The sequence below is a fragment of the Zootoca vivipara genome, chromosome 8 (genome assembly GCF_965207765.1).
Source record: "Zootoca vivipara chromosome 8, rZooViv2.hap1.1, whole genome shotgun sequence".
In the NCBI taxonomy this organism is placed as follows: domain Eukaryota; kingdom Metazoa; phylum Chordata; class Lepidosauria; order Squamata; family Lacertidae; genus Zootoca; species Zootoca vivipara.
Window position 1 is genome coordinate 21288861 of NC_142591.1, and position 11536 is coordinate 21300396.

General features: G+C 44.8%; 1 protein-coding gene across 1 annotated transcript in view; it reads right to left on the reverse strand.

Moving 5' to 3' along the window:
* RNF152 (ring finger protein 152) overlaps nucleotides 1-7493 on the reverse strand; it is a 65173-nt gene extending 57680 nt beyond the window's left edge. The window contains exon 1 of the mRNA XM_088676218.1: nucleotides 7473-7493. The gene's annotated coding sequence lies outside the window, so the exon portion shown is untranslated. The remainder of the gene's footprint in view (nucleotides 1-7472) is intronic.
* Between the last annotated feature and the right edge of the window lie 4043 nt (nucleotides 7494-11536).

Here is an 11536-nt window from a genome sequence, read left to right on the forward strand (position 1 = left end):
AGATGCGGCTCATGCAATATGTGCCCCTACAGTTTACAAGTAAAAGAAATAAAAAGTGAACATATGCAGTTCACTTTTAAAATCAACTCCATGACCACATGCAACTCCAAGAACGTAGTTTATTGCATACGGTGCCCTTGCAACAAACTGTATATAGGCAGCACCACGCGGGCACTAAAGGTACGTATAGGAGAACACAGATCACGCATCCGCAATAAAGTGATGGAAGCCCCTCTTACACCTCATTTTTTACAAATGAAACACAGTGACTCCGATTTAATGTTTTTTGGCTTATGGCAGTACACACCCAAGAAATACCACAAGCAGGATATCCTAAAAATATTGAGACAACAAGAAACTAAATTGATTTTTATGTTTAAGACATTACAACCGGACGGTTTAAACTCAGATCTTGACCTTTCTGTATTCATTTAAACGAACACACTAGCAGTATAACATACAGTAATCATAGAGATACTGTAAGTGTTATCAGTACTCACATTCTTCTGCCCCCTCCTAATTGTCATCTTTAATTATTATCACCTGTGAACCAACTTTTTGTATATAAGTGTGCTCCAAACACAGGATATTTGCTTAGTCAATACATGCTCAAATCAAAAATACTCTGAATACAAGAAATGTAAGTATCTCTTTATGTGTACATGTATTTTAGAAATTGTATTACTGTATTATTTCAAACAATAATTTGAATTTGATTTGTATTACCAGTGAATATGTAAATGAGAGAACCTTTAGAAAAAACACCTGAGCATTGTGGCCTAAGCCAAGATAAGTGGTTTCATACAAATTGTAAGTACTGTTTTTGATATTTGTTCTGTTTATATGTATATTAGTGTCTTAATTCGAATACTAATAAGACCTGGTTTATACCACCAGTGAATGCACTAAACATAAAAGTACAAGGAGAACTACTGAAGAAGCCCGTCATATGGGCGAAACAGGCAAAAAAACGCCGGCAGCCTGTCTACTACCATTGACACCTCGTTCGACCTGCTGCCACTTGCTGACCGCTAGATAGCCTCAAAGACCATAAAGACTGGTTTGCCTTTAATTTGTACATGCTATCTGTTTAACGTTTGATTTTGGCTCTTGTGTCAGCACTTGTATATGGTTCTCTTATTGTTTTCTCTTTGGATTAATAATACTTGATTGAAACTGGATTGAATTTGGTGCCTTTGCGTGCTGCTTGTTTTATTTTGGACTTTTGAAGAAATTGGCAGCATTAGCCCATCATCTTTGTTTTTGTTGTACCTATGGCAACATATCGTTGTGGCAGGAAAAAAAAGAGCTGCAACCTTTGTTTAACTCTTCGGAATACTTTGATTCAATACCTTTGTTCAGAATTGCAGACCTCCACAAAATGTAATATTTGTAATCATTATATATGCAATCACCCCTAAGCGCAGAGAAAATGGAATGAATTCTGTGCGTCTCTGTTTGGATGCAGCGGGGGAGTCGGGACCGGTGCCCATGAGGACTGGTACGGCACGAGGCAAGGAGGCCAACAGTAGGTGTGGAGCCAGAGCCAACTAATTCTGGGTCTGTTCCGCTCTGCTCCTCTCTGTGTTCCAGAAAGGCACCATTGAGACTAAGGAGGAGAAGGCTGGCATGAGGTGGGGGCTGGTGATGGGCAAATTGTGGTTGGGGGAGGCATGCCCCATTTGCCCAGCAGTGAACCAGCCCCACAGAATGGAACTTGCTTCTGAGTTACCAAGCAGAGCATTGCGCAGAGGGCTCTCATCCAGATAGCCTGTTAATTCAGCATTCGGCCTGATTTGCTTGCACAATGCGGTGGTTAAATGGGCTGGCATTCAACTAAGTTTTACTCACAGCTGATGTGTAATGGTCGTAACATAGTCATGATTAGTCATTTCGTGGAATAATAGAGTTGGAAGGGACCCTGCTGATCATCTGAGCTCTGCGAGTGCGGCTTTCTCCCGATTGAAGTGCAGAGTGTTCGAGGACCGGGACATTCGCAGGGAAACCAAAATGCTTGTTTACAAAGCTATTGTGCTACCAACCTTACTATATGCTTGTGAAACATGGACCCCTTGAAAGATTCCATCAACGGTGTCTCTGAAAAAAATTACACATCACTTGGGAAGACAGGCAAACTAATACCAGTGTACTGGAAGAAGCAAAGATCACCAGTGTTGAAGCAATGATTCTTCAACATCAACTTCGTTGGACTGGCCATGTTGTGCGGATGCCTGATGATCGTCTTCCAAAGCAACTACTCTATTCCGAACTTTAAAATGGAAAGCGTAATGCTGGTGGTCAACAAAAGAGGTTTAAAGATTGTCTCAAGGCAAATCTTTAAAAATGTAGTATAAACACTGACAATTGAGAAACACTGGCCTGCGAGCGCTCCAGTTGGAGAACAGCCTTTACCAAAGGTGTCATGGGCTTTGAAGACACTTGAACTCAGGACGCAAGGGAGAAACGTGCTAAGAGGGAGGCATGCTTGGCAAATCCACACCGTGCTTGGCAAATCAACTCCCGCCCAGAAACCATTTTCCCCACTGTGGAAGAATGTGTGGATCCAGAATTGGCCTCCACAGTCACTTGTGCACTCATTGTTAAAACCGTGTTTATGGAAGATACGGTGATCACAGAAGAAGAAGAAGAAGAAGAAGAAGAAGAAGAAGAAGAAGAAGAAGAAGAAGAAGAAGAAGAAGAAGAAGAAGAAGAAGAAGAAGAAGAAGAAGAAGAAGAAGAAGAAGAAGATCATCTAGTCCAAACCCCTGCAATGCAGGAATACGCAACTTGCAGGGATCGAGCCTGCGACCTTGATATTACCAGAACCACGCTCTAACCAGCTGAGCTATCTGGAAGCTCATTGGGTCTACTGTGAATAAACCTTCGTTGAATGCCCCCGACTGTGTCTGCTTTTTATTGCCCATATGGGGAAGTCATAGTACCATAAACATTCATCCTTGTTTGCTTGTGGGAGATTTACACATCTTCCTGTTAATCATTTGTTCATCCCACACTTCTCAGTCCAGTTTCCCAGTCACTTTCCTAACTGCAAGACTTCTGGGTGTATTTTTAAAATAGATTTGTTTGAGCTTAGGGTGACAGAGCACTTTAACTGAGCCAACTCTCTCATAAGGTGGTGGACTCTCCTTCCTTGGAGATTTTAAAGCAGAGGATGGATGGCCATCTCTCTGGGATGCTTTAGCTGAGATTCCTGTGTTGCAGGGGGTTGGACTAGATGAGCACCAGAGGGTCCCTTGCAATGCGACAATTCTATGATTCTGTGATTCAGCATGTGCTTGGATCACTCCCACAAAATAGTGGCAGTCTGAGTGCACCGAGAGAGGGAGGGAGGGAGGGAGAGAGAGGGAGGGAGAGGGAGAGGGAGAGGGAGAGATAGGAAGAACCACGCTCAGTAAAGTATTAGTGTGTGGTAGCTGTCATGGAAGAATTATAGCATTGCTTGCTACTACAGGTTGTGTTTATTCTGGATTTGGCCGCACAGTGTGGGAATGAAAGTAGAATATGGAATGGAAAGATAGGAGTTGTGTCAGCAGAAAATATGGAAGTGAAGCAAATGCTGGAGGTACCAAGTCCATATGTTTTGTGGACTTGGCAACAGACCTGTCAGATAAGAGCAGAGGGGCAGAACTCAAAGCAAGTTATATATAATATTCTGAAGCCTACATATGCACCATAAACCAGCATGCACACACACACCCCTGAAAGGATCTTGGAAAGTGTAGTCTACGTCTCACGGAGCTACCATTCCCAGCACTCTTAACAAAGCACAGCATTCTTTGGAGGGAAAAGTGCTCAAAATAAATACAGTATGTGTGTCTCTCAGCAAATATTTAAATAAGTTGGCTAATCTGCTAAAATAAAACTATTTCAGAAAACTATAGAGGGGGTGTTGGGCTGCCAAGAGTTCGTTCGGATGCTGGATGTTTGCAACACCTTCAGTAGGGCCTGTTTGCAAGATCGTTTATCCTAGTTCGCCCTGAATTCATTTTAATGTGTACACATGTCCAATACGCAAGATTAGTGGCTCTATCAATTTATGACCCGTGTGTGAGCTTTCATGTAATAGCCGCAATGTAAGAATTGGCCCTGGATCGTAAGAAGAATCAAGCTAGCTCTTTGCCCTGCTTTGCATCCCATTATTTGTCCTCGTATCCATTCAGGTTAGTTGGAACAAATGGAATGTGGAATGTGCCAGCCAGCCATGCAGCCATGCCCTAGAATCATAGAATCATAGAATCATAGAGTTGGAAGAGACCACAAGGGCCATCCAGTCCAACCCCCTGCCAAGCAGGAAACACCATCAAAGCATTCCTGACAGATGGGTGTCAAGCCTCTGCTTAAAGACCTCCAAAGAAGGAGACTCCACCACACTCCTTGGCAGCAAATTCCACTGCCGAACAGCTCTTACTGTCAGGAAGTTCTTCCTAATGTTTAGGTGGAATTTTCTTTCTTGTAGTTTGAATCCGTTGCTCCGTGTCCGCTTCTCTGGAGCAGCAGAAAACAACCTTTCTCCCTCCTCTATATGACATCCTTTTATATATTTGAACATGGTTATCATATCACCCCTTAACCTTCTCTTCTCCAGGCTAAACATACGCAGCTCCCTAAGCCGTTCCTCATAAGGCATCGTTTCCAGGCCTTTGACCATTTTGGTTGCCCTCTTCTGGACACGTTCCAGCTTATCAGTATCCTTCTTGAACTGTGGTGCCCAGAACTGGACACAGTATCCCTCTTACAGGATACTCCATTCTGTTCCACCATCTGCCCCAAGTGTCAGTCAGCATCCTGCACACCTGCAGGGGGGTTAATGGGTCACTGGCCACAGAGTGGTGTTGTTTAATTTACTGGATATTCTATGGAAATGGTAAATCCAGATTAAATGTATGGATTGGCCGGGGGGGGGGGGGGGCAGGTGCAGACTGGGATTTTGACATCAACTAGGAACAATTTAGGGATGTGGGTGGCGCTGTGGTCTAAACCACTGAGCCTTGGGCTTGTCGATCGGAAGGTCGGCGGTTTGAATCCCCGCAACGGGGTAAGTTCCTGTTGCTCAGTCCCTGCTCCTGCCCACCTAGCAGTTCGAAAGCACGTCAAAATGCAAGTAGATAAATAGGTACTGCTCTGGTGGGAAGGTAAACAGTGTTTCCGTGCACTGCTCTGGTTTCGCCAGAAGCGGCTTAGTCATGCTGGCCACATGACCCGGGAAAACTTTCGGCTCCCTCGGCCAGTAAAGCGAGATGAGCATCGCAACCCCAAAGTCGTTCGCGACTGGACTTAACCGTCAGGAGTCCTTTACCTTTTAAGAAAAAACCTGCATGCGTGAGCCGCACCAATCCCACAATAAACATCCAACTGCATGCATCCTCATAATTATTATTATTATTATTATTATTTATACCCACGCATCTGGCTGGGTTTCCCCAGCCACTCTGGGCGGTTTCCAAAAAATAAAATAATTGATTAAACATTAAAAGCTTCCCTAAACAGGGCTGCCTTCAGATGTCTTCTAAAAATCTGGTAGCTGTTTTTTCTCTTTGACATCTGATGGGAGGGCATTCCACAGGGCGGGGGGGGGGGCACTACCAATGGGCTGTTTGGGGGATTTCCCCCCACTCCCTGAGGGTTTTGTTTTCTTTTGTTGTACCTTAGGACACCCCCCCCCTGCTGATATCTCCCTCCTGTGTGTGGCTGTCACTGTTTTGGCTACATTAATTATCACCTCTGAATACCAGAAATATCTATTCAAGTTAGTTAATACTGAGAAGAGCTACTTCTTCTCTGCAGAGTTTCATTAGCCAGAGAGCTGATTAAAGAATTAATGTTAAGACTATTTGTTTTGTCATAAAAACTTGGGTGTTTGTTTTGTGTTCGTTCTCAAGGAATTGAACATCCTTGAGTGACCCAGGAAAAAAGGAGGAATGATTTCTCTAGGGCTTGACCATAACCCAGACAGATATATTTTTTTAGTTCCTTTTTGCTTTCACATTTCCAACAGAACTGCAAATAAATATTGCATGAGCAATTTGGGCATAATTCTCTTTTGGAAAGACAAGGTAGCAGGTGGAAGATTTTTCTAAAAAATATTTTACCCAGAATGACTGGAAATCTAAAAGCCACTCGAATGATTGGCAGCACCATGAAACAGACCATTGAAAACATTGCTTGGTATTGAGTAACATGAAAGTTCTGACTATGATGTCTACTCAGAAGTAAGGTCTACTGAATTCAGTGAGACTTACTTCGTTGGGATTGCAGGCTAATTTCACACTTCCAAAGTCACTGCTTGCCATTGCAGTTACTTAATGATGAATATGTATTTGTGAACTAACCCTGCATTATACTGAAACCAATTGGGCATGCATCCATACAACACAATGGAAGAATTTGACTGTTCTAGGACTTTGTTTTGAGAAGTAATCAGAAATAATCACTTGCAGTCCCCCAACTCTAGAACTTTCTGAGATTTGTCAAAGCCTGACTTTGAACATCATTCAGGGAATGTTCTCTGTTTGGTGATTATTCTTTCCATAGGAACAACATTATTTTAGTGGTGTAAATCTTAAAGGTAAAGGTAAAAGGACCCCTGGCCATTAGGTCCAGTCGCGGACGACTCTGGGGTTGCGGCACTCATCTCGCTTTACTGGCCGAGGGAGCCAGCGTACAGCTTCCAGGTCATGTGGCCAGCATGACTAAGATGCCTCTGGCAAACCAGAGCAGCGCACGGAAACGCCGTATACCTTCCCACCGGAGCAGTACCTATTTATCTACTTGCACTTTGACGTGCTTTTGAACTGCTAGGTCGGCAGGAGCAGGGACCGAGCAATGGGAGCTCACCCCATCCCGGGGATTTGAACTGCTGACCTTCTGATCGGCAAGCCCAAGGCTCAGTGGTTTAGACCACAGTGCCACCCACGTTTCCCGCAGTATTTATTGTCAAGGGGAGTGATCTATCATCAGGCCTGACCATTGGCAGTGTCTCTGAATTACAGAATGGATTTTCATTATGTTTGATTCAAATATCCATTTGTTTTATTTCGTTATTTGATGCCACCTATGAATATCTGGTCAGCCCTGAATATTTTGTTTTGTTATGAAAAAGGTGGCCAGAATGTAATTTTAGGCTGCAGTCCTATATACACTCTTTTCTCTGAGTTGGAAGAGGAAAGGTTTCCAATTAAAGTGTCCTGACAGTTGACCCAACAATCACCAAGCCTGAGCCTCACTGATTTTCCAAATAAGAGGAAATGACTTTTGGAGCCATGAGCACCAATTCCCCTCCCCCCCCCACATCTCCAAAATTAAACTCTGGGCAGGTCTAACGATCCAATCCTGCCATACACAGGGAGGTTATTGCTTGCTCAGAACAGCTGATGTCTGTTCTGCATTCTGATTCAGGATCCCACTGTGAGCAACAAAACAGAGATTCTGCACTGATGAGAAGGTCTACTTACATATGCATAAGACTCTGTGTGCATGGAACAAGGCAGATTGGGAGGTGAGGTACAGCAGATGAGTGATATACAGCGTGCTTTCAGTGTCATAGGTTGAGTCTCTGGCATCTCCACCTGCAAGGAGCTGTGTTTATTTTGTCAGATAAGCAGAGATGACTGAGTTAGACGGAACATGGTTTGTCACAATATAAGAAATCTACATGTTTGGAACCTGGGTGGGCCATTTACCCCTGATCTCTGTGGCATCAGACTGTTCGTATATGCATTTAGTATCAGAGTTGCTACGTGCCTCTGAATAGAGATGTGAATGGTTGTCTGATTCCTACAACAAAAAAATCATAGAATTATAGAATGGGAAGGGTCCCTGAGGGTCATCTAGTCCAACCCCCTGCAATGCAGAAATCTCAACTAGATTTTAAGCCATCTGCTTAAAAACCTCCAATGAATGAGAGAACACCCTCTATAGGGAGTCCGTTACACTGTCAAACAGCTCTGACTGTCAGAAAGTTCTTCCTGGTGTTTAGTCGGAATCTCCTTTCTTTGTAACTTGAAGTAATTGGTTCGAGTCCTACCCTCCAGAGCAGGAGAAGACAAGTTTGTTCCCCTCTTCCATGAGATAACTCTTGAGATAACTGAAGATGGCTATGAAATCTTCTCTCAGACCTCTCCTATCCAGAATAAACATACCCATCTCCTTCAACTGTTCCTCATATGGCTTGGTTTCCAGACCCTTAATCATCTTGGCTGCCCTCCTCTGCACACCTTCCAGCTTCTCAACATCCTTCTTAATTTGTGGTGCCCAGAACTGGACACAGTATTCCAGGTGTAGTCTGACCAAGGCAGAATAGAGTGGTACTATTACTTCCCTCGATCTGGACATTTAGTAGTGGGTAAAAGTGTTTTGTGGTGCAGAGATTGCACTTTCTAGGCCTTTTCAAAATATGAATTCAAATACCTGGAAATAAATAAAATCTTAATTTTGTCAAAATATTCAATTGATAACTCCCTAAAATGAAATAGAAAAAGACAAATGCTAATTGATTATAGACAAAGAAGTTTGTTTTAACAACAACAACTACCATACTACTACTACTATTTTAAAATACCCAGGGTTTTCTTCAACATGCATGCACACACACACTACATCCTTAGAAGGAGAAAGACAAGTAAATCCTGACACAGGATTGTAAGTCCAGAAATGCACTCATTTCTGAAAAACTCTGAACAGAGTTTGACAAAAAGCCCATGGCTCTATAGAACTGACATCACATGACACGGGTCATGAATTCTGTGCAATCCTAACAGTTGCTTCCATTTCAGCTGCAACAGAAAAAGAAAACAACACAACTTCCCAGCAGCACGAGCGTCTGCTGGAGCAGTTTTGCACATGAAATGAAGGGTCATGGCTTTTACTAGTTCACTAAAGTCATATCAGTTGACATTGATCAGATATGATTGCATGCCATGAAATATGCTGAAGAAATCAACATCACCAACCTTTTACAGACCTGGCTGCTATATCAGCACAAACCCAAGATTCATTTCTTCGTCTTTCTACTTGTCAGGACCTACCAGCTCTCAGAGCCTGAGTTGGCTGGGATCTTTTTTCCGAGGAGGAAGGAATCCCCCTCCCCAGGGGCGCCAAATTGCCCCCCCCCACATTGAGGGGGCGCAGCCACATGACATGCCACACGACGCTGTGTGCCACATGCGCTGAGCCGAGGCAGGACGCGTGGAGGGCCATCTTCACACTGCCGCCCTGGGCTCCTGGGCTCCTGAGCTGCTGGGCGGATGCTGAGACGAGCAAAGCAAAGATCTTGCTCGTCCTAGCCGCCATCCGGTTCCTGGGCTGCCAGAGGATGGGGGATGGCAGCCCCCTGCCTCAAATTATTGGGAGAGCTGAACCCCCCCCCCCGTCCCCATCCCCTATACCTGGCTTGCCTGCCTCTCCCCATGGAGGTTGAGAGGAGAAGGAGAGGGTACCCCGAGACAGCTACTACAAAGGATAAGTCACCCTGTATGGAAGGAATCGAACAGATACTGTCCATTCAGGTATATGGCAAGAGGTACCGTATTTACTTGAATGTAATGCTCCCCTTTTTTGGCCCAATTAAGTCGTGAAAATGAGGGTGCGTATTAGATTCGATGGCGCATTACATTTGAGTAAATACTGGTAAGTATCCCTTCGTTTCTTACCGACAGGCCCACAAAGTGGGAGCTGAAGGAAGATGTCCCATTCCAGCTGCAGGCATAGCTGCCAAGTTCTGGCCTGAGAAATAAGGGACTGCCGCCATTTTGGAACTGGGCAGAGCATGCTCAGAAGCTACTTTTGATGCTGCTCTGCCCTGTTCCAAAATGGCCGCCGCACCAGAAGTCACACTGCAGCCATTTTGGAACTGGGCAAAGCAGCATCAAAAGTCGCTTCTGAGCATGCTCCGCCCAGTTCCAAAATGGCCGCCGCACCAGAATAAACCGGGGGAAAACAAAAAAAACCAGTTTTTTCGGCTGGGAACAGCTGGAAAAATGGGGGTTTCCCGGGGAATACGGGAGACTTGGCAGCTATGGCTGCAGGATGGATGTCGGTCAGGAGGAGTGGGTGGGAGAAGGAAGCGGATAGTTTAGCTCATGCTTTTTAACCCTGCAAATGATTTATTTTATCCCAGGGTGCCCAAATTCGTACGGCTAAACCAACGCCCACTGCCCGTTTGGCTCTCTTACAATACAGTGGTACCTTGGGTTACAAACATTTCGGGTTACAGACTCCGCTAACCCAGAAGTAGTACCTCGGGTTAAGAACTTTACCTCAGGATGAGAACAGAAATCGTGTGGTGGCAGCGGGAGGCCCCATTAGCTAAAGTGGTACCTCAGGTTAAGAATGGTTTCAGCTTAAGAACGGACCTCCAGAACAAATTAAGTTCGTAACCAGAGGTACCACTGTATTGTTGTTCATAGGCCTTTCGTCAATCCTCAGACAATTTTCTCTCCCCCCCTGTCTTTTTTCTTTTTAAAAAAAACCCCTTTCTCACTAGTTAATGCCCACCACTGGTGATAGGTATCTTATACTAGTTGCCTTCCTTCCAGGAGGCTCCAAGCAGCTATTCCCCCCTCATGAATATTTCAGCTTGCACAAATTCCACATGGGTGACACAGAAATTATATGCAGGTCACATCTGCAATGTTCTGCAAACTGACAAGACCATATTTGGGGATTGTGGCCATGTTCAGCGCAACCTTACAGACTTGCAAAGAGTTAATGGTTCAAAATGCAGATCCCGGGGCCATCCAGAAATGATAAGAAAGTGAAAGAATTCTAAGCATGCTGCTTTTATGAAAACCAACCCTGCCTAAATAAATTCTTACATGCCGTTTTGTTGTTATAAATAGGAGGCAGCCTGTGTGTTTAAGAACCCATTTATGCTTCGTATGGCTTTAAAAGGGCTAGGCACACAGCATAGCATGACAGGGAGTATAAACATTTTATAATAACGAGGAAGCGAGTCAGGAATTTGCCCGCAGGCCATTCCCTTGACTTGTTTATGTTGCATATTAAGGGCCTAAGTAGTGGCTTATAATAAAGAGCAGGCCCAAACCCATAAGACTGTTGACTCTTGTTTTTGACAACATATATGTGCAGCTTTTAAAAACCCTTGGTCAATGGTCAGCACAGTGCTGCTATTGCTTTTAGCTCTTTTTGCAACAGCATGCATGCTTGATACCTCCATTTCTATTTACCCAAGCAACAACACACGCTTTGCAGAGCCCCGACTTAGCGGGAACCAGCAAAAGCACAGCCCGCCGCCGGCTTGGAGCTCGAGCTGGCAAAGGCAGCAGCGCGCGCTTTGCGGAGCTCCAAGCCGGCGGTGGGCTGCTGCCTTCGCTGGTTCCCGCTCCGTTGGAGCTCGGCAAAGCGCGCGGGAGCCGACTTCCGGTTTCCTCGCGCTCACATCGGACGCGCTCTGCGGGAGCTCCGAGAAAAGCTTCGTGCACAAAGCTGCTGCCTAAGGGGTCTAGGGGCAACGCGAGGCTAAGCGACCCCCTTAAAGCCCTGGGGTGAACCAGGGCGA